Raw genomic sequence first — 8,340 nt, 5'->3', positions numbered from 1 at the left:
CGATATTTCTAGGGAGTTCAGTGCATCAAAGCGATTATAGATTGGCATGGGGTATTTAAACTGCCTTATTTCCCTATGATTATCTCTCTCAAACATGGAGGTTTGCCGTTGTGACAAGTTGGGTGGTCTGTAAAAATATCCCAGCTGTAATTTGTTTATGGCATGCCGGTTCACAGGTCTGTTAAAGCCCATTTCCAGGATTGTGTGTACTAATAGAGGTGACCTAAAAGTTAAAACAACAAAGTCCCCCCGCAGTGATTTAGGTGAAGGGCCACCCATCCAATTCGGCAAACTATTTTAAAATCTGAAAATAGATGGTTATTAAGACCAATCTTGATTGACAGAAAGTGGAGAGACTTATTCTTTAGGCTGGACCAGTGCTCAGAATCGTTATATGGGCAAGAAGGGACGTTAGCTAAGACCACGGTATAAGGGGTTGCTTCTGATGGGAGATTTAAATTCTGTGGTTGGTGAGTTATGAGTTAGGTCTAAATGCTCAGGGAAATATTTCCCCTTCTCTGAAGCTCTATTTTTGCCGTTTGTCCTTTTAGATTCTCTGATAGATTCTGCTTCCCCCTTTGTGCCAGGCGGGTTCTTAAAGGCTGTGGGATGGTGAAGAGTTTCAGAGAGATGTTGACTAGTACATGTTAGGTCTTCATTGGGGTTACTATTGGTGATCCTGCCATATGGTTGTTTATTTATTTTGGAGCTCGAGGCTGTTCCAGAGACCAAACCTGCTTCCCCACCCGGTGGAAGGCATTCTCTCGTTTTGGAGCCAGTTGCCGCTGTAGCTGAATAACGACTGGTCACCAGCTCTTCCACCTTTTCTAATCTAGTTTCAATATTAGTCATCTTTAGCAGGACAGGTTCTAAGAAAGATGTCATCGTAGTCTCAAGCTTTCCCCAGAAGTTCCCATCTAATACCCCCTCAGCAATCTTGACAATCTCATTATATTTTATAGGTGGCTGTGGGCTATTCTCCGCATCAACAGCTGATTTCACTCTTCTCCTATTTGCGTTCTGAGCTGGTTTTGCATAATTTTGCCTCTCTTTGTCTTTTGGGGTTCTGCGCTGATGTCTGCCCTACGATTGGCCTTTTGTCCTCTAGTAATAATTTTCGGCCCACCAGAGTCAGCCTCGGGTTCAGAGGGAAGGGGAGAGAATCAATGTCTGCTGCTTGAATATTTACAGCTTAGTGAGGTGCCAATCAGTTTAGGGGACAGCTTGTTACTGGATGCCCTGCCTTGATTCGTAAAGACAGGTGTCAGGGAGAGTCTATTCTGTGACGTTACGGGCTCTAGAGACAATCTTCGTTCTATTAACTTAATTTCATTTATGAGGACTGATTCTGCCCTCACAAGAAAGGCGTCTAAAGTCCTTAAAACACCTCAATTTTTACGTGTATTCATACTAGAGAAAAGAGGCCTACCCAAATAAAATAAGTGCAACAAGAAAACAAGTAGTGCATAAATAGTCTCAGAGTCAAGTTTTTAAAGGGGTGGCTCAGACCAGCCTCTTACCGTCTCTGACGGGCTCAGACGGTCCGGCCCTTGGTCCGGGCTTCGTCCCGCCCGCCTCCCCCGTTGCGGTGGGAGCGGCAGTGCTTTATGCGTGATGGCAACGCCTCTCCCTCACTCGCAGCAGCTGCAGGTGTGTTGCACTCTGGGGGTTTAAGTCCTCCCCAGAGTGTGGCAAGGCAAGTTTGCATGGTGGCGTTGCTCTGATACCCTTATCCCTCCCGGGTTATCTCAGGATTGTGTGGGAGTGGCTCGAGGACTGGAGACCGAAGGCAGCAAAGAATCAACAGAAAGGGTCACGTTTGCAAGACCAGTCTGGCAGGTAAAACACTCAGGAATGAAAAGGCAAAAAGCAAGTGTCCCAATTCATTCCAACAACTAGCAAGTGGCACTGCAATGGGAAATAACATTTACAAAGACAAAAGATTCTGAGGCACCACATGAAGGGCTTCAATGGCTTGTGCACAACCACACTACTGGTAAATTTCATAGAGAGATTTTGCCCTAGTGACATCATCATGCTACATGATTGAGCATATAGTTTAGCAGATGATGAGGCAGACCAATATAACGTAATGGAGCATCTGGCACTTGGATAGCCTTTGCACCCGGAACACAGGAGACATTAGCTCAATGTTTTCTGTAGTGAAGTCAGGGAGTGACTTAGGCTGTCGTTATAATTTACTAGACTGGCAGAAGCCAATCACCTATGCAAGAGCTAGTGGCTTTGTCAATGTGTTTAAAGCCATGCTGTACACCAGCGTGGCTGCTGTTCAGCATGGCTAAAACGTAATGGAGTAAAGGAGAGTAGCGGGCGTGGAGTGTTGTATAGTGGCATGGCATAGAGTGTTGTAGAGTGGTGTGGTGTAAAGTGTTGTGGCATAGTGTGGCATTGCATAAAGAGGCTTAGCATAGAGTGTCGCACAGTGGAATAGCATGGGTGTCTTGGAGAGAGAACAGCGGAAGCGCGTAGAGTGGAGTAGATTGTCATAGAGTGGAGTGACAGTCATAGAGTGGAGAGGAAGAAAGCAGAGTAGAGTGGTATAGAGTGGACAAAAGTATCATGGAGTGGTATAGAAAGAGTAGATCTAAGTAGAGTGGTGTAGAGTTAAGTGGATTGTTGTAGAGTGGAGTGGAATAGAGTAAAGTAGTGTAGTAGAGTGGAAATGCATAGAGTGGAGTAGAGTATCAATCAATATATCATACAATTATAAAGCTAGCAAATCACCAGTGAGGGTCTTGAGATGTTGGCTGCTGCGTGGAAGTTTGTTTATTTGAACATCCAGGTCTTGAGGTCTTTCCTGAATTGATGGAGTGATGGGGAGGTCCAGAGGTGCAGGGGAAGTTTGTTCCATGTCTTGGCCTCCAGATGTGAGAAGGAGCGTCCTCCGCTGCTGGTTCAGCGGATCTGGGGGTGTCTGTGAAGGAGAGGGAAGCAGATCGAAGGTGTCTGATTGGTTGGTGGAAGGTCAGGTGTTTTTTGATGCATGCTGGACCTTTATTGTGCAGGGATTTGTAAGCTTGGGTCAGCATCTGGAACTGTAATCTCTTCTGGCTCAGGAGCCAGTGCTGTTTCTTGAGGTGGGGTGTGATGAGGGTCCTTCTGGGGAGGTCGAGGATGAGTCTTGCTGCTGAGTGTTGTATTGTGTGAAGTTTCTTCAGGAAGCATGCAGTGATTCCTAAAAATAATGTATTTCTGTAGTACAGCCTGATGGTGACTAGGTCCTACGTGACGGTCCTTTTGATGTTGACTGGGAGCCACCCAAAGATCTTGCACAGCATGCAAAGGGTGTGGAAGCAGGTGCATGAGATTGCATTGAGCTGCATTTTCATAGATAGTTTGCAGTCCAGGATGATGCCGAGGTTGTGGGTGTGGTCTGTTGGGGGGGCGAGTTCTGCCGACCATGATGTATCATTTTCCATGGTGTCATAGTGTGGAGAGGCATAGAGTGAGTAGAGTGGCGTAGAGTGGCGTAGATTGTCGTGAAGTGGCATAAAGTGGAGTAGTGTCGAGTGGAGCAGTGGAATGGAGTAGAGTAGTGTGTCGTAGAATAAAGTGGAGTAAATTGCCATGGAGTGGTATACAGGGAGTTGTGTAGAGTGTCGCAAAGTGGAGTAGAGAGCCATAAGGTGACATAGAGATGAGTAGAGTGGAGTATCGTAGAGTGTAATTTTGTAGAGCGGAGTGACATGGTCCGGCCTAGAGTGAAGTAGTGTAAAGAACAGTGGTGCAGAGTAGACTGGCATACAGTGCAGTGACATAAAGTACATTGGTTTTGAGTAAAGTGGTATAGCATGCATTGACGTAGAATGCAGTGATGTAGAGTGCAGTGGTTTAGAGTGCAGTGACACAGAGTAGAGTAGAGTGGTGAAGAGCAGAGTAGAGTGGCGCAAAATGGAATGGCAAAATGTAGAGTGCAGTACTTAGAGTGGAGTAGAGTGAGTAGAGTGCAGTGGTGAAGGGCAGAGTGGAGTGGTGCAGGGTAAAGTGCAGTGGTGTAGAGTAGAGTGGTGCAGAATACAGTAGTATAGAGTGCAGTGACATAGAGTGCCGTGGTATAGAGTAGAGTTCAGTGGTGCAGAGTAGATTAGAGTATCATAGAGTGGATTGCCAAAGAGTGCAGTGGTGTAGAGTGTGGTGGCATTGCCTGGAGCGATGCAGAGTAGAGTGGTGTACAGTGTAGTGGTGTAGAGTTAGTGACAAGGAGTGCATTGGTGAAGAGTAGAGTGGTGCAGCACATAATGGAATAGAGTTCAGTGGTAGAGAGTGCAGGGTTGAGTGTCGTAGAGTGCACTGGTGTGGAGTAGAGTGGCATATAGGCAGAGGCGTAGAGTTGTGCAGTGTATAGTGGAGTGGTGTGGAGAGCAGCGGCTGAAATGACAGTGGTGCAGAGTAGAACAGAGTAGAGTAGACTGCAATGACATAGAGTGCAATGGTGTAGAGTGCAGTGATGCAGTGGCATAGAGAAAATAGCGCAATGAACTGTAATGATATATAAAATAAATTTTAATTATATTGATAAAAATGAATAAATACATATAATCCTGTATGCATGATATGTTTACAGGATTATAGACAGAAACAGCCCAGTCCACCAGAATCAGGAATAACCATATTGCTGATCTTTGACCAAATTTCCGTTTTTTTTAAGAAATATATCAGGAACTAACAGATTTTATTGTGTAAACATATCATGTATACAGGATTATATGTATTTATTCATTTTTATCAATATAATTAAAATGTATTTTATATATCATTACAGTTCATTGCGCTATTTTCTTGTTTGTTTTTGCATAATGTGTCTTTGAATAGCCATTTCTTGTTGTGTAAGTCTGCCTGGGCATATACCTTCGCATTAAAATTGTTTTCCCTGACCCAGGAGCCATATCCTAACCAGGGGGTCCTTGATACACTACACAGATTGCAGTGCTGTACAGTGCAATTTAGTAGAGTAGAGTGAGTTAGAGTGGAGTGGCATAAAGTGGAGTAGAGTGGCACAGAGTGCAGGAAATAGAGTGCAGTGGCATAGAATGGATTGTGTCAGAGTAGAGAAAAGTGGCATAGTGTGGGGTGAGGCAGGGTAGAGTGCAGTACCAGAGAGTGCAGTGGTGTAGTGTAGCGTAGAGTGCAGTGGTGCAGAACAGATTAGTGTGGCGTAGAATAGCCAGGCATAGAGAGCAGTGGCGTGATACAGAGTAAAGTGCATTGGTGTAGAATACTGTGGCATAAAATGCAGCTTTGCAGAGTGAGCCGGCATAGAGTGGAGCTGTATTGAGTAAAGTGGAGTGACCTAGACTGGGGGAGATGTAGAGTGCAGTGGTAAACACTGCAATGATGCAGAGTAGAGTAGAGTGGTGTAGAATGCATTGACATATAGTAGGGTAGAGAGGCAAAGATTTGAGTGGAGAAGAGTGAAGTGGCATACGATGGAGTGGCATAAAGTGGAATGTTGCAGAATAGAGTGCAGTGGCGTGGAGTGTTGCAGAGTACACTGGAGTGGCGTAAAGTGGAGTATGCATTGTGTGGTAGCACACTGCCTATACAGACAACACATCTTCAATTGAAATGACCATTACATTTGCACAGGCATACAGTTCACCTGATAAAAGTATACAACACACAAACAATAATGTGTGGAAATGTCATAATCTAGTGTATTGATTTGTTTTTATCCTATTGAAACATGTGCTTCCACTACTCTACATAATTGCCAAAAAAATACATTTGTGCTCCCCAAATTCTGATATATTATTAACTATCTACACAGTTTATTTCCAGACATTTAAATATTGTTGTGTGCTAGAAAAATATAATATCCTACAACCTTTCCTCTGGCACATCCCCAGTAGCCAGCATGATTGTCACATAAATACTCTCAATTTGAAGTCATAGAAAGAAATGCAAACACCAAGTTCTCTTAGAAGGCAGAGTCTGACATTTGATCTGTCTTTGAATGCACAGCAACTGTAACATTTAAATGCCTATTTATAGAACTCTAACATTGATGGAAGGATACAGCAAATATGGCAGACAAGCTCAACCTTGACAGGCTAAAAAGAATGAAGTCAGCAAATAGAAACAAAGCAAATGTGAGTTACAACCCTCGAAGCCAATGGTAAGCAATGGGCAGAATGTATTCCCAGTGAAGCGTTCTGAATGTCCTTAGATGTCTTTAGCAAACCAGACAGCTGTGCTGTCTAGTAGGCTGTGACCTAAAAACGGGTCTAAAACGAAGAACTTCTAATGCAAGGATCAAAAAGGTAAAAAGTTGTACTTCTCCTTCACAATGTCCTCCAAACAGCATAGTTTCTTACATTGAAGTCACAGCTTAACAAAGCTATTTCGTTGTTCTCCGTCTACCACTCAACCACATAGCCACACGTCCCTTTATGCTCAGACTGATATTTCTGTATCTAAAGCTGCAGCCTAACAGAATCAAATGTCAGACTGGAACATGAATCTCCATAATGTACAACAAAAGGGTCTAGAAACTTTTAGAATGGGCTGAGGAATTAGACCTCTTTTGCCTCAGCTCTTAACATTAGAATACAACCTTCAAATGTTTTCGTAAGAGCTCCAGGCGCCCTTTTTCCGTCAAGTCAACAGCAGTCGCATTGTGCGGGAAAATGCCTAAAATTCTGTAAATGAGAGTCAATCTGAACATTTACCGGAAGGGTAGATTCTGTCTCCTTTTGCCCTTATCTGAGGCACTGCACAGCAAAGCATCTGTTAAAGTCGAGGGTGCGTCTGTCTCTGAGAACCACAACTTTTTTCTCAGATGAAGTATGATGTCTTCCAAAAGCTACATATTTTCCTTCATCAATAAGTCCACACCGTTCTCCTTGCCCAAGACACATGTCAAGAAGGAGAGCAAAAAACTACAGGAAGAGCTCAATAGCTGTGATTTATAAGACCTCTTATGCGAGCTTTTGTAGCAATTATATTTTTGTAACAGTGGTAACGGTCATGAATTCCACTGAGGTTGCACAGGGTTGCAGAATTTCTACAAAGGTGTGAGGGGTCTTCCAGTGAGTTGGGTGAATGTGTGAGCTGGTCTGTGGATTTCTTCAAAGGCTAAGCAGGTCGGTGTTTTACAGTTTATTCATTTGTTTATTTATTTGTTGGTATTTATATGTAGCACAACTATCACATCCTAGGAGTCTTTGGGCGCTGGCACCTATTGACACTCTATTTTACAGCCAGGAAGGAATCATTTGTGGTGCATTAGTCAGGATTGTGAGCTGGGAATAGGAGTCTATGGAGTGACATTGGCTGTGTCCCTTTCATTGGTTCTGCCTGCTCCTCTGAGGTTCGATGATGCATATTGAGTCATTAGCATATGATCATCTACTCGAGGTTCTCTCTGGCAGTAGCCGCCTCCCCCTCCCCACACCCCCAGCGCCTTGAGACCCTCACGGGTGAGTAGCGCGCTTTACAAATGTCTTGATTGATGGATGATGTCCAAGGGTGACCAAACCTGAACCGTGGGTGGGCTCTTTATACTTGGGGTTTCAATGCTGAGCTGCACCCTATAGGATATTTCCCGTTCCCTTCTCCTGTGCAGGGGTGTAGACTGTGCGTGTGTGGACTGGCAGGGCACTTCATTTGCCTCCAGCTGATGTGGGTGTGGCACCCTATTCTTATACAGGACACCATAGCCTGTGTGCAGTAAAGTCTGCGCAGTCATGAGGAGGTAGCACAAGTTGAAGGGGTAACAAGGTCACCAACCCTTACTGACCAATTAAATGAGCTTCCAATCTGTTTGCGTTTCAACCCTCAGCAAGGGGGACACCCCTTACCCCCTTGTTAACGTAGAGAAAAAGAAGGTTGTGCTGGTGCTTGAAGGTTTGAATGTTAATTCTTTGGAATAATTCCAATAAATTCCCATAAGTTAGTGCAGAACGTATTTATTGACACATCAGAGTGAACAGCCAACACGTGTTTCATCCCTAAACGGCCAGCAGGCCTGGGGCTTCTTCAGGGCGATATTTTAGTCATGAGGAGGTAGTCAGGCGACAAGCGTCAGTCCTCAAGCTTCTTCATGGTTGTTGAACGGTCACTGGAGTTTTGTGCCTCAAACTCTCCCTCATAAGGGACTTTCTGAGCTTCAGGACCAAGAGCATACAGGCGGCAGCAAGGGGCTGCACTCAGGAGCAGCAGGCACATTTCAGCAACACTGCAGCATGCTTGAATGTGCATGTTCTTTAACCTTTGTGGGCAGGTTGAGACATGACTGGGGTGTAATACTTAAGCCTCTTCATCAATTTACTGTCTATTTATTTCAGACGCAGGCCTAAGAAAGACCCACATCCCTGTGGT

The sequence above is a fragment of the Lissotriton vulgaris genome, chromosome 2_1, assembly GCF_964263255.1.
Source record: "Lissotriton vulgaris chromosome 2_1, aLisVul1.2, whole genome shotgun sequence".
NCBI lineage: Eukaryota > Metazoa > Chordata > Amphibia > Caudata > Salamandridae > Lissotriton > Lissotriton vulgaris.
This window is presented reverse-complemented; position numbering follows the sequence as displayed.